This window comes from Manis pentadactyla, chromosome 12, assembly GCF_030020395.1.
Source record: "Manis pentadactyla isolate mManPen7 chromosome 12, mManPen7.hap1, whole genome shotgun sequence".
NCBI lineage: Eukaryota > Metazoa > Chordata > Mammalia > Pholidota > Manidae > Manis > Manis pentadactyla.
Genome location: NC_080030.1, coordinates 27253683 through 27279289, shown reverse-complemented (window position 1 = coordinate 27279289; position 25607 = coordinate 27253683).

Sequence of the window (25607 nt, the reverse complement as noted above, 5' to 3'; positions counted from 1 at the left end):
AATAATGGTCAAAGAGGATGGTCAAAGAGGTAGAAATACATTTAATCATGAAATGCCAATAGAAACAGTAAGTAGAAACAGAGATGAAATAAACAGTTGGAACTATGTATAAAGGGTGATTTATTACAACTAAGCATTCAGGAGAAACATTCACTATCCATTTAATTAAAACAAGGATTTGCAAATGGAGAATTAAAGTGACCATTCATTAGTAGCAAAAATAAAAAAATAAAACAAGCAATAGACAAACACCGTATGACTGAGTGATAGATTTGACCACACAAAATTCATGAAGTCTCATGCAATCCCACAAATGTATCTATATATACACAGAAGAAATTGATGGTAAACTGCCATTTTTCAAAAATAAAAAATAAAATTATTTTTAAAAATGTGATCAGAGGGACAAAGGAATAAAAACACTCTAATCCAAGCAAAGTTCCTCATAAACAATTTTGATGGGAAAAGTCAATAAAAATGAATTTTATTTATATGCATATATATAATACTTATACATATTTAGGTGTATAAACATACATATAAATGCCTATATATGTATATACATATATGTATACCTAGCCATATATGTTACCACACAGGTAATGAAATAATTACAAAGTGTTAGCATTCTCCTTTGCACATGTTAACTCATTCTTTAATGTGCAGCCTAGAGTAGAGTATGGAAGTGTACTGTGAAATCTATGTCCCACTCACAGCTGATACAAGGTTGTAATTGCCAGCATTCCTTGGTCTGTATATTTCTCACTGATACAGAAGCTGTCAAATATGCGCCATCTTAAAAATAAAAAGAAATGCACTCACTTCACCATATATGCTTCCAAAGAGAATTCCCTATTTCTCTCTTATGGTTAAATAATAAGAATTTAGAGGTATGTTATACTTTCACAGAAAGAACATTATGCCTCTCCTTAGTGGATTTTCATTAACACCATTTAATAAGCAAGGCTGACCTTGTGTTAATGCTAATAAAGTTTGTTTCCCTATTTAGCATCATAAATAAATACACAAACTTATGAATCAAGCCAGCAAACAACCATAGTGATATCTGGTATCTGAGTTAGGCATGAATGGCTCTAATGGGCCTTCAAATAAAATTTCTCAGTTCCATTCTCTCTGCCCCTTTTCCTGCAGGATCTACTTGACTCTCAGACTCACCTGGATAGGAACTATTGAGAGGAAGGTCTCTGTGTAGAAATAAAAATTCCTGGATGGTTGGTTATGGATCCTGGGGCTCAGGCCCCTCCAGACAGCCAGCAGGAGTAAGCATTGGTCCCCAAACCAGACTTAGGCTTCCAATGAAATAAACACATGGTATTGAATTCAGGGTTGCACACCCGAGGGACTGCAGCAGTAGAGATATTTATAGATCATTATATCTCCTCATTAGGTGTTTTCTGTTGTCACTCCCATCTTAAGTACATGATTCCCTTGTGGGTCATGGATCTGGACAGAAAGGAAAGTTTTCCTGCTGTTCCATGGAGACCACATTGTAATCCAGCAGCATTAAACTTTTCTTACTCCTACTCCATGAACTCTTCTGCCTCCAGGGCTCATATCCTCCAGTGTCTTATTACCAAGCCTGAGTTAAGGTTTTCTCAAAGAAAGACCAAGGATTCCATCTGGACTAGGTCCTTTGGATATTACAAGCACTGACTAGTCATGGGAACACAGACCCTGTCAGCTCCAGGAAATTATAATCCCCCTCTTTAAAAGAGGAACAACTTTTTTCTCTTAATATAAAACATTGAGCACTACACTCCTTGGTTTCCTGAGACTTTTGTCGAAAGAAAAAAGGAATTTCATAGTTCTATTACAAGTTAAAAGCTGTCATTCAGTCCATCATAATGAAATGTTAATAGTTATAAGGGATATATTTAGATCTTTCTATGTACTACAGCCTACCTTAGCACATCATAGGGATGGACTGATTTAACTTTCACAAAATTCCATGCATGAGGTATTAGTATGTACTCCATTGTACATACAGGAAAAGGACTCAGAGGGATTTCATGCTGTGTTCACTTTTATACCCAGTACCTGGTGGAAACACTACTGGAATCTGTCAGAATGTTTCCAGTTCTTGAATTCTTGGACAGTAGTTCTCAAGCAAACATGATTTTTCCCACTGGGGATATTTAGCCATGGCTGAAGTGGTGCTGCATTTGTTTTTAAATTTGACAGTAGCATTCATCATTACTGTGTCATTCAAGTTTATTTCATGTAATTGCATTCAAAAGTGAGTCCATTGAGGTTCTCTTGTAGGTAACTAGGTGATGTTGGAAGGACGTGCACTTTTATGCAAAAGTTGTGAGTGAATCACATAAATGGACAGGAATTCATGCTCTTAATTGAGTCATCCATTTTTCATTAATATACTTTTATCTATTTCTATATGAAAGATGTATATAATGAGTGACATTGATATTGTTTATTCACTGGCTCTTCTGTAGTTATTACAAAGTGTAGAATAAGAAGAGGTGTTTCACTTAAAACAATGGAAGGAGTCATATGTGCCAGAAGAATTGTAAGTTTTCAGGTAGAAGCATGAAGATAATGAAACAGAAGCATAATTATGCCAAACAGTCCTACACACCAAAGACAAAACCCCTCAAACAGAGAAAACAATCTAACACACATCAATACATAAATGGCTAGAATAGGAAAATCAGTTTGCATAGCAGTAAATGTGACTAAAAATTTACTTATTCAGGCAAAGCCAAGATGGCAGCATGAACAGAGCAGCAGAAATCTCCTCCCAAAACCACATATATTTTTGAAAATACAACAAAGACAACTCTTCCTATAAGAGAGACCAGAAGACACAGGACAACAGCCAGATCACATCCACACCGGCAAGAACGCAGCACATCACGAAGAGGTTAAGATACAAGCCCTGGCCTGGTGGGACCCGAGTGCCCCACACCCCAGCTCTGGGCGGGAGGAGAGGAGTCAGAGCGGGGAAGGGAGAGGGAGCCCTGGACTGCTAAATAGCCAGCCCTAGCCATCTGCACCAGAGTGCAGTCACAGTGCATGCATGGGGTATTGGAAACTAGGGAACAGGACAGTAAGACTTGTGAGTGGGTCCCTGCAGCTGGTGCACCCAGGACAAAGAAAAGCGAGTGCTTTTTGGAAGTCTTAAAGGGACAGGGACCTCACCATCAGATGGAAGCATCCTGGGACACTTAGTCCAGAAGCAGGGAATCTGGGGAACTCTGGGCACTCTAACCCCCTGGGCAGTAGGGAGCACAGAGGCTGCTCACAGAGATAAATAGCCTCCCAGCCATTCCCCCTCCAATGTGGCTCCACAATAAGGAGCAGCAGCCTAAGGCAGGCCATGCCCACAGCAACAGCAGAGATAAAATCAATAGCAGCTGGGCAAGAATCAGAAGCCCTGTCTGAACGCAGCTGTCCAGCACAAGCCACTAGAGGTCACTGTTCTCCCAGGAGAGGAGGGCCACAAACCAACAAGAAGGGAAGTTCTTCCAGCCATCACTTGTGATAGCTCTGCATACTATCTCTATCACCATGAAAAGGCAAAATTTCAGGCAGACAAAGATAACAGAGACAACACCACAGAAGGAGACAGACCTAACCAGTCTTCCTGAAAAAGAGTTCAGAAGAAAAAATAAACATGCTGATGGAGATGCAGAGAAATATACAAGAGCTAAGGGATGAAGTCCAGAGGGAGATTACAGATGTCTGGAGGGAGATTACAGATGCCAGGAAGGAGATTACAGAAGTGAAACAAACTCTGGAAGGATTTATAAGCAGAATGGTTAAGATGCAAGACGCCATTTATGGAATAGAAACCAGAGAACAGGAATGCATAGAAGCTGACACAGAGAGAGATAAAAGGATCTCCAGGAATGAAACAATATTAAGAGAACTGTGTGACCAATCCAAAAGGAACAATATCCTTATTATAGGGGTACCAGAAGAAGAAGAGAGAGAAAAAGGGATAGAAAGTGTCTTTGAAGAAATAATAGCTGAAAACTTGCCCAAAGTGGGGGAGGAAATTAATCAAACAGACCATGGAAATACAGAGAACTCCCAACAGAAAGGACCCCAGGAGGACAACACCAAGACATGTAATAATGAAAATGACAAAGATCAAGGATAAGGAAAGAGTTTTCAAGGCAGCTAGAGAGAAAAAGGTCACCTATAAAGGAAAACCCATCAGGCTATCATCAGACTTCTCAACAGAAACCTTACAGGCCAGAAGAGAATGGCATGATATATTTAATGCAATGACACAGAAGGGCCTTGAACCAAGGATACTGTATCCAGCACAATTATCATTTAAATATGAAGGAGGGATTAAACAATTTCCAGACAAGCAAAAGTTGAGGGAATTTGCCTCCCACAAACCACCTCTACAGGGTATTTTAGAGGGACTGTTCTAGACGGGAGCACTCCTAAGACTAAACAGATGTCATCAGAGAAAATAATATCACAGCAAAGAAAGCAAACCAACCAAATAATAACTAAAGGCAAAAAATAAAATCAACTACCCAATAAAAGCAGTTAAAGGAAACACGAAAGAGCACAGAGTCAAACAACCAACATGTAAAGAATAGAGGAGGACGAATAAGAAAGGAGAGAAGAAAAGAATCCCCAGACAGTGTATATAACAGCTCAATAAGTGAGCTAAGTTAGGCAGTAAGATACTAAAGAGGCTAACCTTGAACCTTTGGTAACCATGAATCTAAACCCTGCAATGGCAATAAGTACATATCTTACAATAGTCACCCTAAATGTAAATGGACTGAATGCACCAATCAAAAGACACAGAGTAATAGAATGGATAAAAAAGCAAGACCCATCCAAATGCTGCTTACAGGAAACTCACCTCAAACCCAAAGACATGCACAGACTAAAAGTCAAGGAATGGAAAAACATATTTCAGGCAAACAACAGCGAGAAGAAAGCAGGGCTTGCACTACTAGTATCAGACAAAATAGATTTCAAAACAAAGAAAGTAACAAGAGATAAAGAAGGACATTACATAATGATAAAGGGCCCAGTCCAACAAGAGGATATAACCATTCTAAATATATATGCACCCAACAAAAGAGCACCAGCATATGTGAAACAAATACTAACAGAACTAAAGGGGGAAATAGACTGCAATGCATTCATTCTAGGAGACTTCAATACACCACTCATCCAAAGGATAGATCCACTGGGCAGAAAATAAGTAAGGACACGGAAGCACTGAACAACACAGTAGAGCAGATGGACCTAATAGACATCTATAGAACTCTACATCCAAAAACAACAGGATATACATTCTTCTCAAGTGCACATGGAACATTCTCCAGAATAGACCACATACTAGGCCACAGAAAGAGCCTCAGAAAATTCCAAAAGATTGAAATCCTACCAACCAACTTTTCAGACCACAAAGGCATAAAACTAGAAATAAACTGTACAAAGAAAACAGAAAGGCTCACAAACACATGGAGGCTTAACAACACGCTCCTATATAATCAATGGATCGACGAAAAAGTTAAAATAGAGATCAAGGAATATATGGAAACAAATGACAAGAACAACACAAAGCCCCAACTCCTGTGGGACGCAGCAAAAGCAGTCTTAAGAGGAAAGTATATAGAGGTCCAGGCACACTTAAAGAAGGAAGAACAATCCCAAATGAATAGTCTAACATCAAAATTATTGAAACTGGGAAAAGAAGAACAAATGAGGCCTAAAGTCAGCAGAAGGAGGGACATAATAAAGATCAGAGAAGATATAAACAAAACTGAGAAGAATAAAGCAATAGAAAAAAAATCAATGAAACCAAGAGCTGGTTCTTTGAGAAGATAAAATAGATAAGCCTCTAACCAAACTTATTAAGAGAAAAAGAGAATCAACACAAATCAACAGAATCAGAAATGAGAATGGAAAAATCAAGACAGACTCCACAGAAATAAAAAAAATTATTAAAGACTACTATGAAAACCTATATGTTAACAAACTGGACAGCCTAGAAGAAATGGGTAACTTCCTAGAAAAATACAACCTTCCAAGACAGACCAAGGAAGAAACACAAAAGTTAAACAAACCAATTACGAGCAAAGAAATTGAAATGGTAATCAAAAAACTACCCAAGAATAAAAGCCCCAGGCCAGACGGATTTACATAGGAATTTTATCATACATACAGAGAAGACATAATAACTATTCTACTTAAAGTTTTCAAAAAAATAGAAGAGGAGGGAATACTCCCAAACTCATTCCATGAAGCCAACATCACCCTAATACCAAAACCAGGCAAAAACTCCACCAAAAAAGAAAATTACAGACCAATATCCCTGATGAATGTTGATGCAAAAATACTCCATAAAATATTATCACACCGAATTCAAAAATATATCAAAAGGATCATACACCATGACCAAGTGGGATTCATCCCAGGGATGCAAGGAAGGTATAACATTCGAAAATCCATCAACATCATCCACCACATCAACAAAAAGAAGGACAAAAACCACATGATCATCTGCATAGATGCTGAAAAAGCATTTGACAAAATTAAACATCCATTCATGGTAAAAACTCTCAGCAAAATGGGTATAGAGGGCAAGTACCTCAACAAAATAAAGGCCATATATGGTAAACCCACAGCCAACATTATACTGAAGAGCAAGAAGCTGAAAGCTTTTCCTCTGAGATCGGGAACAAGACAGGAATGCCCACTCTCCCCAATGTTATTTAGCATAGTACTGGAGGTCCTAGCCATGGCAATCACACAAAACAAAGAAATACAAGGAATCCAGATTGGTAAATAAGAAGTTAAACTGTCACTATTTGCAGACAATATGATATTGTACGTAAAAAACCCTAAAGACTCCACTACAAAACTACTAGAACTGATATCAGAATACAGCAAAGTTGCAGGATACAAAATTAACAAACAGAAATCTGTGGCTTTCCTATACACTAACAATGAGCCAATAGAAAGAGAAATCAGGAAAACAACTCCATTCACAATTGCATCAAAAAGAATAAAATACCTAGGAATAAACCTAAGCAAAGAAGTAAAAGACCTATACCCTGAAAACTACAAGTTACTCTTAAGAGAAATTAAAGGGGACACTAACAAATGGAAACTCATCCCATGCTCGTGGCTAGGAAGAATTAATATCGTCAAAATGGCCATCCTGCCCAAAGCAATATACAGATTCGATGCAATCCCTATCAAATTACCAGCAACATTTTTCAATGAACTGGAACAATAGTTCAAAAATTCATATGGAAACACCAAAGACTCTGAATAGCCAAAGCAATCCTGAGAAAGAAGAACAAAGTAGGGGGGATCTCACTCTCCAACATCAAGCTGTACTACAAAGCCATAGTAATCAAGACAATTTGGTACTGGCACAAGAGCAGAGCCACAGACCAGTGGAACAGGTTAGAGACTCCAGACATTAACCCAAACATATATGGTCAATTAATATTTGATAAGGAGCCATGGACATACAATGGCAAAATGACAGTCTCTTCAACAGATGGTGCTGGCAAAACTGGACAGCTACATGTAGGAGAATGAAACTGGACCATTGTCTAACCCCATACACAAAATTAAATTCAAAATGGACCAAGACCTGAATGTAAGTCATGAAACCATAAAACTCTTAGAAAAAAACATAGGCAAAAACCTCTTAGACATAAACATGAGTGACCTCTTTTTGAACATATCTCCCCGGGCAAGGAAAACAACAGCAAAAATGAACAAGTGGGACTATATTAAGCTGAAAATCTTCTGTACTGCAAAAGACACCTTCAATAGAACAAAAAGGTACCCTACAGTTTGGGAGAATATATTTGTAAATGACAGATCTGATAAAGGCTTGACATCCAAAATATATAAAGAGTTCACCCACCTCAACAAATCAAAAACAAATAATCCAATTAAAAAATGGGCAGAGGAACTGAACAGACAGTTCTCCAAAAAAGAAATACAGATGGCCAACAGACACATGAAAAGATGCTTCACATCGCTATTTATCAGAGAAATGCAAATTAAAACCACAATGAGGTATCACCTCACACCAGTAAGGATGGCTACCATCCAAAAGACAAACAACAACAAATGTTGGCGAGGTTGTGGAGAAAGGGGAACTCTCTAACACTGCTGGTGGGAATGTAAATTTGTTCTACCATTGTGGAAAGCAGTATGGAGGTTCCTCAAAATGCTCAAAATAGACTTACCATTTGACCCCGGAATTCCACTCCTAGGAATTTACCCTAAGAAAGCAGCACTCCAGTTTTAAAAGACAGATGCACCCCTATGTTTATCACAGCACTATTTACAATAGCCAAGAATTGGTAGCAACCTAAGTCCCCATCAGTAGATGAATGGATAAAGAAGATGTGGTGCATAATGCACAATGGAATATTACTCAGCCATAAGAAGAAAACAAATCCTACCATTTGCAACAACATGGGTGGAGCTAAGAGGGTGTTATGCTCTGTGAAATAAACCAAGCGGAGAAAGACAAATACCAAATAATTTCACTCATCTGTGATGTATAAGAACAAAGGAAAAACTGAAGGAACAAAACAGCAGCAGAATCACAGAACCCAAGAATGGACTAACAGGTACCAAAAGGAAAGGGACTGGGGAGGATTGGTGAGAAGGGAAAGATAAAGGGGAAAAGGGGCATTATGATTAGCAGACATAATGTAGGGGGTTTCACGAGGTGGTCTGTAAAACACAGAGAAGACAAGTAGTGATTCTACAACATCGTATTATACTGATGGACAGTGACTGTAATGGTGTATGTGGTGGGAACGTGATGTTGGATGTAGTCTAGTAACCATAATGTTGCTCATGTAATTGTAGATTAATGATACAAAAAAGTCTAATTTTGAGGATTTTTCATGATTATTTCCTTTGGGTCTTCAATTATTTGATTTGTGGGGGGAAACATTCCTAATAATTATAAAAATTACTATTCCCTTTTTGAAGAAGAGAGATTAAACGTTTCGCCTCATGATAACATTTATAAGATTATATGGAATTTCATACTTAGAAGTTAAGAGCTGTCATTTAGTCCACCAGTATAAAATGCTATCAGTTATAAAATTAATTTAGGTATTATTCTGCACCATAATTTAGCTTAATACATTAGAGTGATTCTCAAATTTAATTTTTACAAAAGTGTATTTCTATGAGGTAGTAAGTTTATGAGCTACATTTCAAATGAGGCTCAGATGGGTTTAATGTCCTGCTCATAGATATAAACCAAGTAAAGTATAGAGTCTTGATTGTAATCTGTCAGGATGCTCCCAGTTCTTTAACTTTGGCACACAGTTTCTCAACCAGGCAGTATATTTCCCCTGGAGTTATTTGGACATGTTTCAAGTGATGCTGGTCTTCAGCTACTGTGCAGAGGACTGCAAACACAAATAATGATTCCACCCCAAAATATCAACAGTGAAATTAGTAAACCCATTCTAGGCCACCACTTCTATAACTTCCTACAAATCAGAAAGGTTTGTTGTTGAAATATAAAATATGATTCATCAGGTCCTCAGGGGTCCCAGGGCTCTGCATTTCTAACAAGCTCCCAGGTGGTAATGATTCTGCAGGTCCTGGCCTGTGGGCCATAATTTGAGAGTAAGGCTTTGTCTTGTGTTTAGAGGCAGGTGTGGATATATTTATGTCATCTTAATCAAGGATCTTCCATGAATGTAATTTTGAAAAAAAGTCCGCCCCCTTTTTATTGCAATGATTTGCCTGCTTCTTTTTTTAAGCATTCAGGCTTATTTTTAGAGCATAGCAACAATAAACAAACATCAAATGCTCCAAAAAAAGTATTAGAGTAAAACACAGTAATATAAGAATATAAAAATATTGCCTCTTTAACCACTATATATTTTTAATTCATTTTATTATCATTAATCTAAATTACATGAAGAACATTATGACTACTAGATTCCCCCCTTCACCAAGTCCCCCCCACAAAACCCATTACAGTCACTGTTCATCAGTATAGTAAGATGCTGTAGACTAACTACTTGTCTTCTGTGTGTTACATATACCTCCCTATGCCCCCACACACTATACATGCTAATCATAAGGTCCCCTTTCTTTTTCCCTACCCTTATCCCTCATTTCCCACCCTTCATGCCCAGTCCTTTTCCCTTTGATAACTGTTAGTCCATTCTTGGGTTCTGTGATTTTGCTGCTGTTTTATTCCTTCCATTTTTCTTTGTTCTTATGCTCCACATATGAGTGAAATCAATTGGTACTTGTCTTTCTCTGCCTGGCTTATTTCACAGAGCATAGTACCCTCTAGCTCCATCCATGTTGTTGAAAATGGTAGGATCTGTTTTCTTCTTATGGCTGAGTAATATTCCATTGTGTATATGTACCACATCTTCTTTATCCATTCATCTACTGATGGACATTTAGGTTGCTTCCATTTCTTCGCTATTGTAAATAGTGCTGCAATAAACATAGGGGTGCACCTGTCTTTTAAAACTGGAGTGCTGCATTCTTAGGGTAAATTCCTAGGAGTGGAATTCCTGGGTCAAATGGTATTTCTATTTTGAGCTTTTGAGGAACCTCCATACTGCTTTCCACAATGGTAGAACTAATTTACATTCCCACCAGCAGTGTATGAGGGTTCCCCTTTCTCCGCAACCTCGCCAAAATTTGTTGTTGTTTGTCTTTTGGATGGTGGTGATCCTTACTGGTGTGTGGTGATATCTCATTGTGGTTTTAATTTGCATTTCTCCAAGGACAAGCGATGTGGAGTATCTTTTCATGTATCTGTTGGCCATCTGAATTTCTTCTTTAGAGAACTGTCTATTCAGCTTCTCTGCCCACTTGTTTATTGGATTATTTGCTTTTTGTTTGTTGAGGTGCGAGAGTTCTTTATATATTTTAGATGTCAACCCTTTATCTGATCTGTCATTTATGAATATATTCTCCCATACAGTAGGGTACCTTTTTGTTCTATTGATGGTGTCCTTTGCTATACAGAAGCTTTTCAGCTTGATATAGTCCCACTTGTTCATTTTTGGTTTTGTTTCCTTTGCCCAGGGAGATATGTTCATGAAGAAGTCGCTCATGTTTATGTCCATGAGATTTTTGCCTATGATTTTTTCTAAGAGTTTTATGGTTTCATGACTTACATTCAGGTCTTTGATCCATTTTGAATTTATTTTCGTGTATGGGGTTAGACAGTGATCCAGTTTCATTCTCTTACATTACCTGTCTAATTTTGCCAGCACCATCTGTTGAAGAGACTGTCCTTTCCCCATTGTATTTTCATGGCTCCTTTTTCATATATTAAACGGCCATATATGTTTGGGTTAATGTTTGGGGTCTCTATTCTGTTCCACTGGTCTGTGGCTCTGTTCTTGTGCCAATAACAAATTGTCTTGATTACTGTGGCTTTGTAGTAGAGCTTGAAGTTGGGGAGCGAGACCCCTCCCACTTTATTCTTCCTTCTCAGGATTGCTTTGTCTTTTCGGGGTCTTTGGTGGTTCAATATGAATTTTAGAACTATTTGTTCCAGTTCATTGAAGAATGCTGTTGGTAATTTGATAGGAATTGCATCAAATCTGTATATTGCTTGGGCAGGATGGCCATTTTGACAATATTAATTCTTCCTAGCCAGGAGCATGGGATGAATTTCCATTTGTTAGTGTCCTCTTTAATTTCTCTTAAGAGTGTCTTGTAGTTTTCAGGGTAAGGTCTTTAACCTCCTTGGTTAGGTTTATTCCTAGGTATTTCATTCTTTTTGATGCTATTGTGAATGGAATTGTTTTCCTGATTTCTCTTTCTATTAGTTCATTGTTGGTGTATAGGAAAGCCACAGATTTCTGTGTGTTAATTTTGTATCCTGCAACTTTGCTGAATTCCAGTTTTAGTTCTAGGTGTTTTGGAGTGGAATCCTTAGGGTTTTTTTATGTACAATATCGTGTAATCTGCAAATAGTGACAGTTTGACTTATTCTTTACCAATCTGGATTCCTTGTATTTCTTTGTTTTGTCTAATTGCCATGGCTAGAACCTCCAGTACTATGTTTAATAATACGGGGAGAGTGGGCATCCCTGTCTTGTTCCTCATCTCAGAGGAAAAGCTTTCAGCCTCTTGCTGTTCAGTATTATGTTAGCTGTGGGTTTATCATATATGGCATTTATTATGTTGAAGGACTTGCCCTCTATGCCCATTTTGTTGAGAGTTTTTATCATGAATGGATGTTGAATTTTGTCGAATGCTTTTTCAGTATCTATGGAGATGATCATGTGGCTTTTGTCCTTCTTTTTGTTGATGTGGTGGATGATGTTGATGGATTTTCGAATGTTGTACCATCCAGGCAACCCTGGGATGAATTCCACTTGGTCATGGTGTATGATCCTTTTGATGTATTTTTGAATTTGGTTTGCTAATATTTTATTGAGTATTTTTGCATCTATGTTCATCAGGGATATAGGTCTGTAGTTTTCTTTTTTGGTGGGGTCTTTGCCTGGTTTTGGTATAAGGGTGATGTTGGTTTCATAGAATGAGTTTGGGAGTATTCCCTCCTTGTCTATTTTTTTGAAAACTTTAAGTAGAATGGGTATTATGCCTTCTCTGTATGTTTGATGAAATTCTGAAGTAAATCTATCTTGCCCAGCTGTTTTGTTCTTTGGTAGTTTTTTGATTACCACTTCAGTTTTGTTGCTGGTAATTGGTCTGTTTAGGTTTTCTGTTTCTTCCTTCATCATTCTAGGAAGGTTGTATTTTTCTAGGAAGTTGTCCATTTCTCTTAGGTTTTCCAGCTTGTTAGCATATAAGTTTTCATAGTAGTCTCTAATATTCCTTTGTATTTCTGTGGGGTTCATCGTGATTTTTTCTTTCTCATTTCTGATTCTGTTGATGTATGTTGACTCTATTTCTTAATAAGTCTGGCTAGAGGCTTATCTATTTTGTTTATTTTCTCAAAGAACCAGTTCTTGGTTTCATTGATTTTTTCTATTGTTTTATTCTTCTCAATTTTATTTATTTCTTCTCTGATCTTTATTATGTCCCTCCTTCTGCTGACCTTAGGCCTCATTTCTTCTTCTTTTTCCAATTTCAATAATTGTGACATTAGACTATTCATTTGGGATTGTTCTTCCTTCTTTAAATATGCCTGGATTGCTATATACTTTCCACTTAAGACTGCTTTCGCTGCATTCCACAGAAGTTGGGGATTTGTGTTGTTGTTGTCATTTGTTTCCATATATTGCTGTATCTCCATTTTAATTTGGTCATTGATCCACTGATTATTTAGGAACATGTTCTTTTTTTTTTTGTGTGTGAACGCATCTCTCATATTTATTGATCAAATGGTTGTTAACAACAATAAAATTCTGTATAGGGGAGTCAATGCTCAATGCACAATCATTAATCGACCCCAAGCCTAATTTTCATCAGTCTCCAATCTTCTGAGGCATAACAAACAAGTTCTTACATGGAGAACAAATTCTTACATAGTGAATAAGTTCTTACATGGTGAACAGTACAAGGGCAGCCATCACAGAAACCTTCCGTTTTGCTCATGCATTATGAACTATAAACAGTCAGTTCAAATATGAATACTCATTTGATTTTTATACTTGATTTATATGTGGGACATGTTCTTAATCCGCCATGTGTTTGTGAGTCTTTTTTCTTTCTCTGTACAATTTATTTCTAGTTTTATCCCTTTGTGGTCTGAAAAGTTGGTTATTAGGATTTCAATCTTTTGGAGTTTACTGAGGCTCTTTTTGTGGCCTAGTATGTGGTCTATTCTGGAGAATGGTCCATGTGCACTTGAGAAGAATCTGTATCCTGTTGCTTTTGAATGTAGAGTTCTATAGATGTCTAGTAGGTCCAACTGTTCTAGTGTGTTGTTCAGTGCCTCTGTGTCCTTACTTATTTTCTGTCTGGTGGATCTGTCCTTTGGAGTGAGTGGTATGTTAATGTCTCCCAAAATGAATGCATTGCATTCTATTTTCTCCTTTAATCCTGTTAGTATTTGTTTTGCATATATTTGTGCTCCTGTATGTGGTGCATATATGTTTATAATGGTTATATCCTCTTGGAGAACTGAGCCCTTTATCATTATGTACTGTCCTTCTTTAACTCTTGTTACTTTCTTTATTTTGAAGTCTTTTTTGTCTGATAGTAGTATTGCAACACCTCCTTTTTCTCCCTATTGTTTGCATGAAATATCTTTTTCCATCCCTTGACTTTGGGTTTAAGGTGAGTCTCTTGTAAGCAGCATATAGGTGGGTCTTGTTTCATTTATCAATTCAGTGACTCTATGTCTTTTGATTGGTGCATTCAGTCCATTTACATTTAGGGTGATTATTGAAAGATATGTACTTATTGCCATTGCAGGCTTTAGATTCATGGTTACCAAAGGTTCAAGGTTAGCTTCTTTACTACCTTACTGTCTAACTTAACTCGCTTATTGAGCTATTATAAATGCAGTCTGATGATTATTTCTCTCCCTTTTTATTCCTCCTCCTCCCTTCTTCATATGTTGGGTGTTTTGTTCTGTGCTGTTTTTAGGAGTGTTCCCATCTAGAACAGTCCCTCTAATATACCCTGTAAAGGTGGTTTGAGGGAGGCAAATTCCCTCAACTTTTTCTTGTCTGGGAATTGTTTAATCCCTCCTTCCTATTTAAATGATAATCATGCTGGATACAGTATCCTTGGTTCAAGGCCCTTCTGTTTCATTGCATTAAATATATCATGCCATTCTCTTCTGGCCTGTAAGGTTTCTGTTGAGAAGTCTGATGATAGCCTGATGGGTTTTCCTTTGTAGGTGACCTTTTTTCTATCTCTCGCTGCCTTTAATGCTATGTCCTTGTCCTTGATCTTTCCCATTTTAATTATTATGTGTCTTGGTGTCGTCCTCTTTGGGTCCCTTCTGTTGGGAGTTCTGGGTGCTTTCATGGTCTGAGCAACTCTTTCCTCCCCTAGTTTGGGGAAGTTATCAGCAATTATTTCTTCAAAGACACTTCCTATCCCTTTTTCTCTCTTCTTCTTCTTCTTCTGGTATCCCTATAATGCGGATAGTGTTCCTTTTGGATTGGTCACACAGTTCTCTTAGTATTGTTTCATTCCTTTAGATCCTTTTATCTCTCTCTGCATCAGCTTCTATGGGTTCCTGTTCTCTGGTTTTGTTCCATCAATGGCCTCTTGCTTCTTATCCATTCTGCTTCTAAGTGCTTCCTGAGATTGTTTTACTTCTGTAATCTCCCTCCGAACATCATCCCTTAGCCTTTGTATATTTCTCTGTAGCTCCGTCAGCAAGTTTATGATTTTTATTTTGAATTTTTTTTAAGAAGACTGGTTAGGTCTATCTCCTCAGCTGTTCACTCTGTGATTTTAGTCTGTCTAAGATTCTGCCTTTTCATGGCGATAGGGATAGTTTGCAGACCTGGGGCGAGTGATGGCTGGGAGAACATCCCTTCTTGTTGGTTTGTAGCCTTCCTCTCTTGGAAGAACAGAGACCTCTAGCGGCTTGTGCTGGGCAGCTGCGTGCAGATGGGGCCTCTCATTCTTGCCTAGCTGCTATCGAGTTTATTTCTGCAGTTGCTGTGGGCATGGCCTGCCTCGGGCTGTTTCTCTGATATGGTGGAGTCACGTCAGAGGCGAAATGGCCGGGAGGCTGTTTATCTCTGTGAGGGGCCTCCAAGCTGCCCTGCTGAACAGGAGGTTAGGGTGCCTGGAGTTCCCTGGGATTCCCAGCTGCTGGGCTAAGTGTCACGAGATGCTTCCATCCAGCTGTGAGGTCCCTGTTCCTTTAAGACTTTCAAAAATCACTCGCTTTTCTTTGTCCCTAGGGCCTCCGGCTCTGTGTACCCGCTCACAGGTCTTACTGTCCTGTTTCCCTAGTTTCCAGCACCCCATACATGCACTCTCTTTTCACTCCACTACACATGGCTAGGGCTGGGTGTTTAGCATTCCTGGGATCCCTCTCCCACCCTGCTCCTGCCAGGAGCTGGGGCGATGGGTGCTTGGGTCCCACCAGGCCAGGACTTGTATCTTACCTCCTTCATGAGGCGCTGGGTTCTCACTTGTGTGGATGTAGTCTGGCTGTTGTCCTGTGTCTTCTGGTCTCTCTTTTAGGGAGAGTTGTATTTGTTGTATTTTAAAAAATACATGTGGTTTTGGGACGAGATTTCCTCTGCTCTACTCACGCCACCATCTTGGCTCTCAGGGTCTGCATTAATTATATATCCTGCAACTTTGCTGAATTCAGATATTTGTTCTAGCAGTTTTTGAGTGGAGTCTTTAGGGTTTTTTATGTACAGTATCATGCCATCTTCAAATAGTGGCAGTGATATTTTTTACCTCTTTACCAATCTGGATACCTTGTATTTCTTTGTTTTGTGTGATTGCCATGGCTAGGACCGCCAATACTATGTTGTATAACAGTGGGGAGAGTAGGCATACCTGTCTTATTCCTGATCTTGGTGGAAAAGATCTCAGCTTCTCGCTGTTAAATATGATGTTTGCTGTGGGTTTGCATGTATGGCCTTTATTATGTTGAGGTTCTTGCACTCTATACCCATTTTGTTGAGAGTTTTTATCATGAATGGATGTTCAATTTTGTCAAATGCTTTCTCAGCATCTATGGAGATGGTCATGTGGTTTTTGTCATTCCTTTTACTGATGTGGTGGATGATATTGATGGATTTTTGAATGTTGTACCAACCTTGGATCCCTGAGATGAATCCCACTTGATCATGGTGTATGATCTTTTTGATATATTTTTGAATTCGGTTTGCTAATATTTTTTTGAGTATTTTTGCATCTATGTTCATCAGGGATATTGGTCTGTAATTTTCTTTTTTTGTGGTGTCTTTGCCTGGTTTTGGTATTAGAGTATATTGGCCTTGTAGAATGAGTTTGGGAGTATTCTATACTCTTCTATTTTTTGGAAAACTTTAAGGAGGATCGGCATTAGGAATTCACTGAATGTTTGATAAAATTTGTATGTGAAACCATCTGGTCCAGGGGTTCTGTTCTTAGGTGGTTTTTTGAATACCAGTTCAATTTTGTTGCTAGTAATTGGTGTGTTCAGATTTTCTGTTTCTTCCTGGGTCAGCCTGGGAAGGTTGTATTTTTCTAGAAATTTGTCCATTTCTTCTAGTTTACCCAATTTGTGACCATGTAATTTTTTATAGTAGTCTCTCGTAATTCTTTGTATTTCTCTGCTGTCCATAGTGATTTTTCCTTTCTCGTTTATCATTCTTTTTATGTGTATTGACTCTCTTTCTTTCTTTATAAGTCTGGCTAGGCATTTATCTACTTTGTTTATTTTCTCAAAGAACCTGCTCCTCCTTTCATTGATTCTATTGTTTTCTCTTCTCGTTTTAATTTATTTCTGCTCTAATCTTTATTATGTCCCTCCTTCTACTGACTCTAGGCCTCATTTGGTCTTCTTTTCCTAGTTTCATTAATTGTGAGTTCAGACTGTTCATTTGGGATTGTTCTTTCCTGAGGTAGGCCTGTATTGCAATATATTTCCCTCTACAGCCTTTACTGCATCCCAAGGATTTTGGTGGTGTTGAATTATTGTTGTCATTTGTCTCCATATATTGTTTGATCTCTGTTTTTATTTGGTCATCAATCCATTGATTATTTAAGAGCATGTTATTAAGGCTCCATATGTTTGTGGAATTTTTAATTTTCTTTGTGTAATTTATTTCTACTTTTATACCTTTTTGATCTGAGAATCTGATTGGTACAATTTCAGTCTTTTTGAATTTACTGAGGTTCTTTTTCTGGCCTAGTGTATGATCTATTCTTGAAAATGTTCCATGTGCACTTGAAAAGAATATGTATCCTGTTGCTTTTGTATGGAGTGTTCTGTAGATGTCCATTAGGTGCATCTGTTCTAATACATTGTTCAGTGCCTCTGTGTCCTTACTTATTTTCTGTCTGGTTGATCTGTTCTTTGGAGTGAGTGGAGTGTTGAAGTCTCTTAAAATGACTGCATTGCCTTCTATTTCCTCCTTTAATTCTGTTAGTACTTGTTTCACATATGTAGGTGATCCTATATTGGGTGCATAGATATTTATAATGGTTATATCCTCTTGTTGGTTTGACCCCTTTATCATTATGTAATGTCCTTCTTTGTCTCTTGTGACTTTCTTTGTTTTGAAGTCTATTTGGTCTGATACAAGTACTGCAACTCCTGCTTTTTTCTTCCTATTAGTCATGAAATATCTTTTTCCATCCTTTACTTTCAGTCTGTATATGTCTTTGGGTTTGAAGTGAATATCTTGTAAGCAGCATGTAGATGGCTCTTTTTTTTATCCACTCAGTGACTCTATGTCTTTTGATTGGTGCATTCAGTCCATTTACATTTAGTTTGATTTTTGATAAGTACTTACTTATTGCCATTGTCGGCTTTAGATTTGTAGTTACCAAAGGTTCAAGGGTAATTTCCTTGCTATCTAACATTCTAACTTAACTCACTTTATATGCTATTACAAACACAACCTAAAGGTTCTTTTTTTCCCTCCTTTTTACTTCCTCCCCCATTCTTTGTGTGTTATGAATCATATTCTCTACTCTTTGTTTATCCCTTGGGTGACATCTATTTAGCCTTAGGAATACTTACATCTATAGGACTCCCTTCCAAATGCACTGTAGAAGTGGTTTGTGGGAGGTAAATTCTCTCAGCTTTTGCTTATCTTAAAATTGTTTATTTCCTATTTCAAATTTAAATGGTAACCTTGCCGGATTGAGTATTTTTTGTTTAAGGCACTTCTGCTTCAGTGTGTTAAATATATCATGCCTCTCCCTTCTTGTCTGTAGGGTTTCTGTTGAGAAATATGATGATAGCCTAGCTGCTTTTAAAAGTCTGTGTTTATCCTTGATCTTTGCCATTTTATTATATGTCTTGATGTTGTCTTCCTTGGGTCCCTTGTTTTGGGAGGTCTGTGCACCTCAATGGCTTGAGAGACTATCTTCTTCCTCATATTGGGGAAGTTTTCAGCATTACTTCCTCAGTGACACTTTCTATCCCTTTTTCCCTCTTCTTCCTCTTCTGGTACCCCTAAGTGCAAATATTGTTCCATTTTGATTGGTCACACAGTTCTCTCAATATTCTTTCATTCTTAGATATTCTTTTTCTCTCTGTGCCTCAGCTTCTTTTTAGTCCTCTTTCCTAATTTCTATCCCATTTACCATCTCTTCTACTACATCCAATCTTCTTTTAAATCCCTCCATTGTATGTTTCATTTCAGATATGGAATTTCTAAATGATGGAGTCTCCATCTTATATTCATTCCTGAGTTCTTGAATATTTTCCTGTACCTTCATAAGCATGTTTATGATTTTTATTTTGAACTCTCTTTCAGTAAGATTTATGAGTTCAGTTTCATTTGGCCTTTTTTCTGGTGTTTGTGGGATTTTGGTCTGAACCAGGTTCTTTTGACACTTCATATTTCTATGTGGTGCCCACTAGTGCCCAGAAGCTCCAGTCTCTGGAGCTACTCAGCCCCTAGAGTGAGTTTGGGAGTTGTAGGGGAGCAGAGCTGGTGCCTGATGGGAAGAAAGATCTGTTTTGTGATTCCCATCTGCAGTGCCTGTCTCCAGTATCAGAGCTAGTGGGCTGAGCATGAAAGGGTAAGCCTCTGTGCTTGGTGTCTCTAGCTGTGGAAGGCGTGGCCTCCCTCTGGCTCACCTGACACCAGCACAGTGACTGATGGCTTGCTAGCTGGTGGCTTCAGGCCAGGAGGAACACTCAGCAGGCTGCATGTCACAGTGGGGAACCATGGAGTTGAGCAGCCAGCCAGGGGAATGGAGAGCCTGAATCTCCTCAGAATTCCCAACCTGCTGGGCAGAGCACCCTAAGACAAACTTGTCTAGCTCTCCCTTCTCCTGCACAGAAAGTTCCATGCAAATCCTACCCCTTCAGCAGCCCTCTAGCTGCTAGAAAGCCTGTCAGACCACCTGCCTTTCCTTTGTCCCAGAGCAACTGGGTGTGGATCCCATCTTCCACAAATGGCCAGAATCTCAGTCTCTCAAGCACTCTGCCTGTCCCAGCTCCTCAACCTCCAGAGCACCACACAATATCAGTTTCTGCTCACAAAGCAGACCTCCAGGGCTAGGTGTTCAGCATTCCCAGGCTTACACCCCTTTCCCACTCCATTTCTCTTCCTCCTTCCACTGAGCTGGGGTGGGGTAAGGGCTCAGGTTCCACCGGATAAAGGTTTTGTTACATTACCCAGTTTTGTGAGGTCTGCTCTGTTCATGAGGTCTGTATGCAGTCTGGTGCAGCCTTCTTTCCTGTTGCTGTTTTAGGGCTAGTTGTATTAATTAACTGTATTTTAGTACTATTTGTGGTTTTGGGAGGACTGTTCTGTCTCACCTCTCATGCTGCCATCTTGAATCTCCACAACTTGGATTTTATAAAAATAAGTTTTGGGTCATAGAAATTTTCCTTAGATTTCTTGTAATAATAATGAGAGGTTCATTATTCATATAGAAGTGTATATATATATATATATACTGCTTTCCTGGTTTTATTCTTTTTTCAGCTTGGGTTCCTGATCACCTACCATAGCCACAGAAATAAACTGGTTATCAAATGTATCTCTTCCATTGGAGTCCACATAGAAGACAAATTTGAATAAATATATTGACCTAATATAATCTTAGTGTGAAAGATGTCCAATAAAATGAGGAAAAATATTCTAATAACCCATTTTCTTGCTATGCAGAATATTTCTTTTTTATGCTCCACATTTAGTTACTGAAACATGAGAGGTTGGCATCCATGAGTGAGGGATTTATTAAAGTGGAGAATTGGTTAGTGTATTTTATGTTTTTTATCTAATTGCTGTCTATTATGTGCTGGGAAACTTCTAATGTTACTACAAATATGATTCTTTTTATTCTTCTATGAGTTCACTCCCTTCTCCTAATATTCATCGTGGATGCAAAAGAGATGGTGAATGAGAAAATTCAATATCACCCTTTTCAAATCTCCTTCAGGATTCTCTTCTATGTGTATGATCAGAGGGTGGTTCACAAGAGAGCTTAATATCTGCCCAGTCATGCAATCTAGGGTCACCAATTTAACTGAATAAACATGCATATTCTTCAAACCTCCAAGTATCCTTGACGAGAATCTTAAGTAGGTTGTTAATAAAGTTATCTGAAATAAATTTAAACTGAATGATCATCAATGCTTTTCTCAAATATCAGATGATAAACCCCAAATAAAAGCATCAGATTATTATGATTCCCCTCAGTTCTGTTTGCTTTGATTATTGTATCAGTTAGATTTAGCTGTGGAACAAGCAGTCCCATGTCAAATGACTAATCATAATATATTTATTATCAAATGGAATTATATGCTTGGGAGTGTTTTTGATCTCTATGGAGCTCCTCATGAGTCTCTACTCTCCTGTCCATAACTACATTGTTTTCCTAAGGCTCATCCTTGATGTATGTGGCCATATTGCTCTTCTGCCTTGAACCAATTTGAGCTCAGCTTACTACATTTCTATATTTAGTTTAATTTTCCATACATGAGGAAAATGATTTTCCATGTGAATTAATTAAATTTAATTCCACTGTTACTACATCCTTAAATAAAACTTGGCTTTCTTCCAGTTAAAAGAGATAATCTCCCACTCAATTTAAATGAGAATCAGGTACCTATGATCTTCTACCTTAAGTTATGCATCATTAGATTTTCTTCCATTTAATTAATTCCTAGAAAATAAATACGCAGAATAAACTGTATATGTAACATGTATGATTTGATAAATTAAAGGAGCTACAAAAAATCAAGAGCATACACATCATGTTGCCATTTGTATATAATTAAAATGATGCACCTAAATTTTAACTTCTTTGTTATGGAATGGGTAACAATTTTGGCTCCCTGAACCTCAATTTCCTTATTTCTGAAGGAAATGTGGGATACTGAAAACAACTCTGTATGGACATTGTGAGGAAGGAATGATGGATGGAAATTAATTTTTTAGTTCAAAGAAAACATTCAAGGGTAAATGTTGTATCTATATCTATGTTTACATTTCTATACATTTTTCTTAAAAAACACACATTCAGTTCACACAGACACATTTATGATTATGTTTTATGTTGAAAATAAACATGAAAGACAGAAAGGATAGAAAGAATAGAAATTATGTGTGAATTAACACGAAATATAGTAATATACATATGTATAAACAAAAAGATTTAAAGTACAATGGATGATCTTAATTTTGGTAGTGACTTGGAACCAAGGCCAATCACACACTTGTATATGAACTTTGGGCAGATCACTAAACTGTTCTGAGCAAGGGAGAACACAGTTCATAAATGTATTTCTTCATGAATAAAATGATTATAAAAATTACAAAACAATCCCTATAAGTTGCTAAACTCAGTATAGAACATAAAAATATCTATATATGTCTCCTATAATTAATAAACATTTTCTAATGAATGGCCAAGTGATATCTCTAAACTTGTGATATAAATATGAATTTCATGTTATGACACAAATATCATAAAGCTAAGGTGTGTAGTGCTCAAGGTTTATTATCAGAATAACTCCATTTTCTCTTCTGTTGAAAAACAGAATAGGAATTTTCTGGATAAGTCATGGGATGTGTCTGTACCACAGGTCAATGCTTTAAGAATACAAGAGACCTCATACCCATAGGTTCCTTAGTCTTAGACTTGGAGAAAACTCTAACTCAAAGTTGGAGAGTTATAAAACTTCGAAGGTGTGGGACACTTAGAGATTTTTAAGGGTAGCAAGTCCTTGGAGAAGAAATAAGAAAAAAACTGTAGATTCATTTTTCTTCTAACCTGACCCATTGGGAACAGAAATTCATTAGAAGAAATTTCCTGTCTGTGCAGAACACTTTTTCCCAGGGCAATCATGTGGTTGGAAGTTAGCATAATGAGAGGAAAATTGCCTAATGAGCAGATATTTGAAGCTGTAAATATTTCCCTGTCTCCCACCTGTCAGCCTGTGCAACCTAGAATGGAAAAGGGCATGGGGTGTTTTGATTTGTTTATTTTTGATTGTTGAGAATCCTAGTTTTGGCTGGAGGACTGATGCTTCAGTCCTTCCTGCTATCATTGGAGCACAGAGGTTTCATCTGCATCATCTACCAGCCAGGGAGGATTCAGATTTCTACAAGGAGACCTTCCTCTCAGAGACCCCATCCAGGTGAGTCCAACACCCCAGTGGATCCTAGATGAGAGAAGTGATTAGAAGCCAAGAGCATGGACCTGTTATCACCTGGTTTCCACTTCTACATATCCCAGATGCAACAAATGTCTGTGATTGCTTGATTAATTAATTCACATATTTATTTCAGTGGCTTCATAATATTTCAGTGTTTGTGCTACCCAGTTTTAATGATTTTTCCTGTTCTTTATCATTAAGTTACTATTAAGTTGATGCTAGAAAAATAAGTTAGAGATTGTTAAGTTCAAACTGTAGTAGTCATCAGGTGTAATTTTGTCCCCTTTAGACATTGAGCACTGTGCAGGGAAGTGGTTGACTGTTACACTAGAGAAGGGTGGGCGGAGGCTCAATTCTCTGAACATCCTACAATGCACAGGACAGACCCCACCACAAAAATCGATGAGCTCAAAATGTCAATAATGCCAATTCTGAGAAATCCTGAATCAAATAAAATAATTTGTAATATAGGTATCTTCAGGTTGTTTTCCAACTGTAAAGAACTTTCCTCGTCTGCCAATAAAGTGAGAGCTCCCCTTTGGTACCATTTTGAAAATTCCAACTCCAATCAATATGACAGATCCTTAAGATTTTTGTCCCAAGTTGATGCTTATGAAAGACATTTTTTGTTTTTTTAAACTATTACTCTGTTTCGCAAAATTCATGTGTTTGACCACCAATTATACCTTTTACTATTATACACCTGTATATTAATTTGCCATGTTTTTATATGTGTCAGCATTCCACATAAGTTCCACAGGTCATTCTCCTTAACTGAATTTTGGAGCAAATTTTTTACCATAACATTTTTAAATGTTATTAAAAAGTATCTATTTTTACTTCTGAGTTTCTTGCCTTTTTAGATATGGTTTTGCCACCTTTACCCCCAGTATACTTTTACGTAGTTTTTTTAGCTGTTTATCTTAAATGTACTGGCTAGTCTTACTTGGAAGTTGTTATCCCTCTACTCATTTGTAAGATGTCTTAGATGTCACATTTTTCTAAATAGGCAGCCTTTAGTGTCTTTTCCTTTATAATTCAACATTTTCCAAATACACTGAAATACAACTTTGTCATATGATAAATGTTCATATATATTGAGACATAATTCCTGATTCATACCACAAATAATAAATGAGGATCTGCTATAATCCAGAACATTCTTGGAACATTATGTGTTATATTCTTTTATGTCTATTGACATTTTAATTATTGATCCATGTTGATATTATTAACTTAAACATATTTTATATCTTGTGTCAGTTACTGATTCCTCAATTTGCTTATGAGAGTTGTTTGAAACTACTCATTTTAAACTTGTTTGTTTATTCTTCCATTATTTCCATTTTGTAGCTTTTCAGATTATTACATTGGTTTCTGTATATGTACACATATATCCAAACATTTGTACAAAATACAGAGGTGAACAAAGGAGCTTAAGTCTGAAGTTTTGCATCATGCATTATAACAGTGAGGACAAATTATAATGTAATACGTGCATGTATAACATAATACCCTCAGGCACAATCATATGAATAAAGTTTTTGGTTTAAAGGATAGGATTGCTATGGTGTGGGCAGGATATACCAGGTATTTGGAGACCTTTACCTGTTGGACAAAGTCCAGAAGCAGGACTAGAATGTGGCCATTGCATTTATCAAAAATAAGATCAACCTAATGAGAAAGAAAAACAAAGAAAAGATGACACCTAAGAAAAGGGAGATGGGGGCTAACCTCATCCCCTTTCAGACCCTATAAAAAAGAAGTGTCAAAAAATTTTGGGAGAGGCATAGGAAAAATAAGTATTCTAGTGCTTGATATTAAAAGTTTCCAACTTTGGTTGTACTGTGTATCCTTTGTGCAGTGTTGATTTATCACTTTGCTCATCTTCTCTTGGATGTACACTAGGTAGGGTGTTAGACACCAAAAGACACCACTACGTTTACATTTTTGTTCTCTTAATATTTTTAGGAATGTCTTCAGGGTTGAATGGCTACCAGAACTTAGTTAAACTTTTCTCCCTCATGGTCTGTCAGGGACCACCTGGGCTTTTAAGATAACTTTTCCTCCTCATTAATTTCATGCCTATGACTCTCTGTGTCTCTCTCTCTTTTCTCTGTTTATTGAACACATGTTTTGTTTCATTAAATATGTGATAGTAAATGGTCTTCTGATATGGAGACCCAAGTTTAATTTTCCATTGGAAGCCTAAGAATGGGAAATCCTTTAAACAACTTCTACATCACAGTGAAAGATCTGAGCCATTTGGGTTGGGTCCATTCTTAGAGTAATCAGTAAACCTAGGGCTGAGAAACACATGGAAATAATGCACTCAGGATACCATTGTGTGCTGAATACCTGTGTGTGAGTGTGT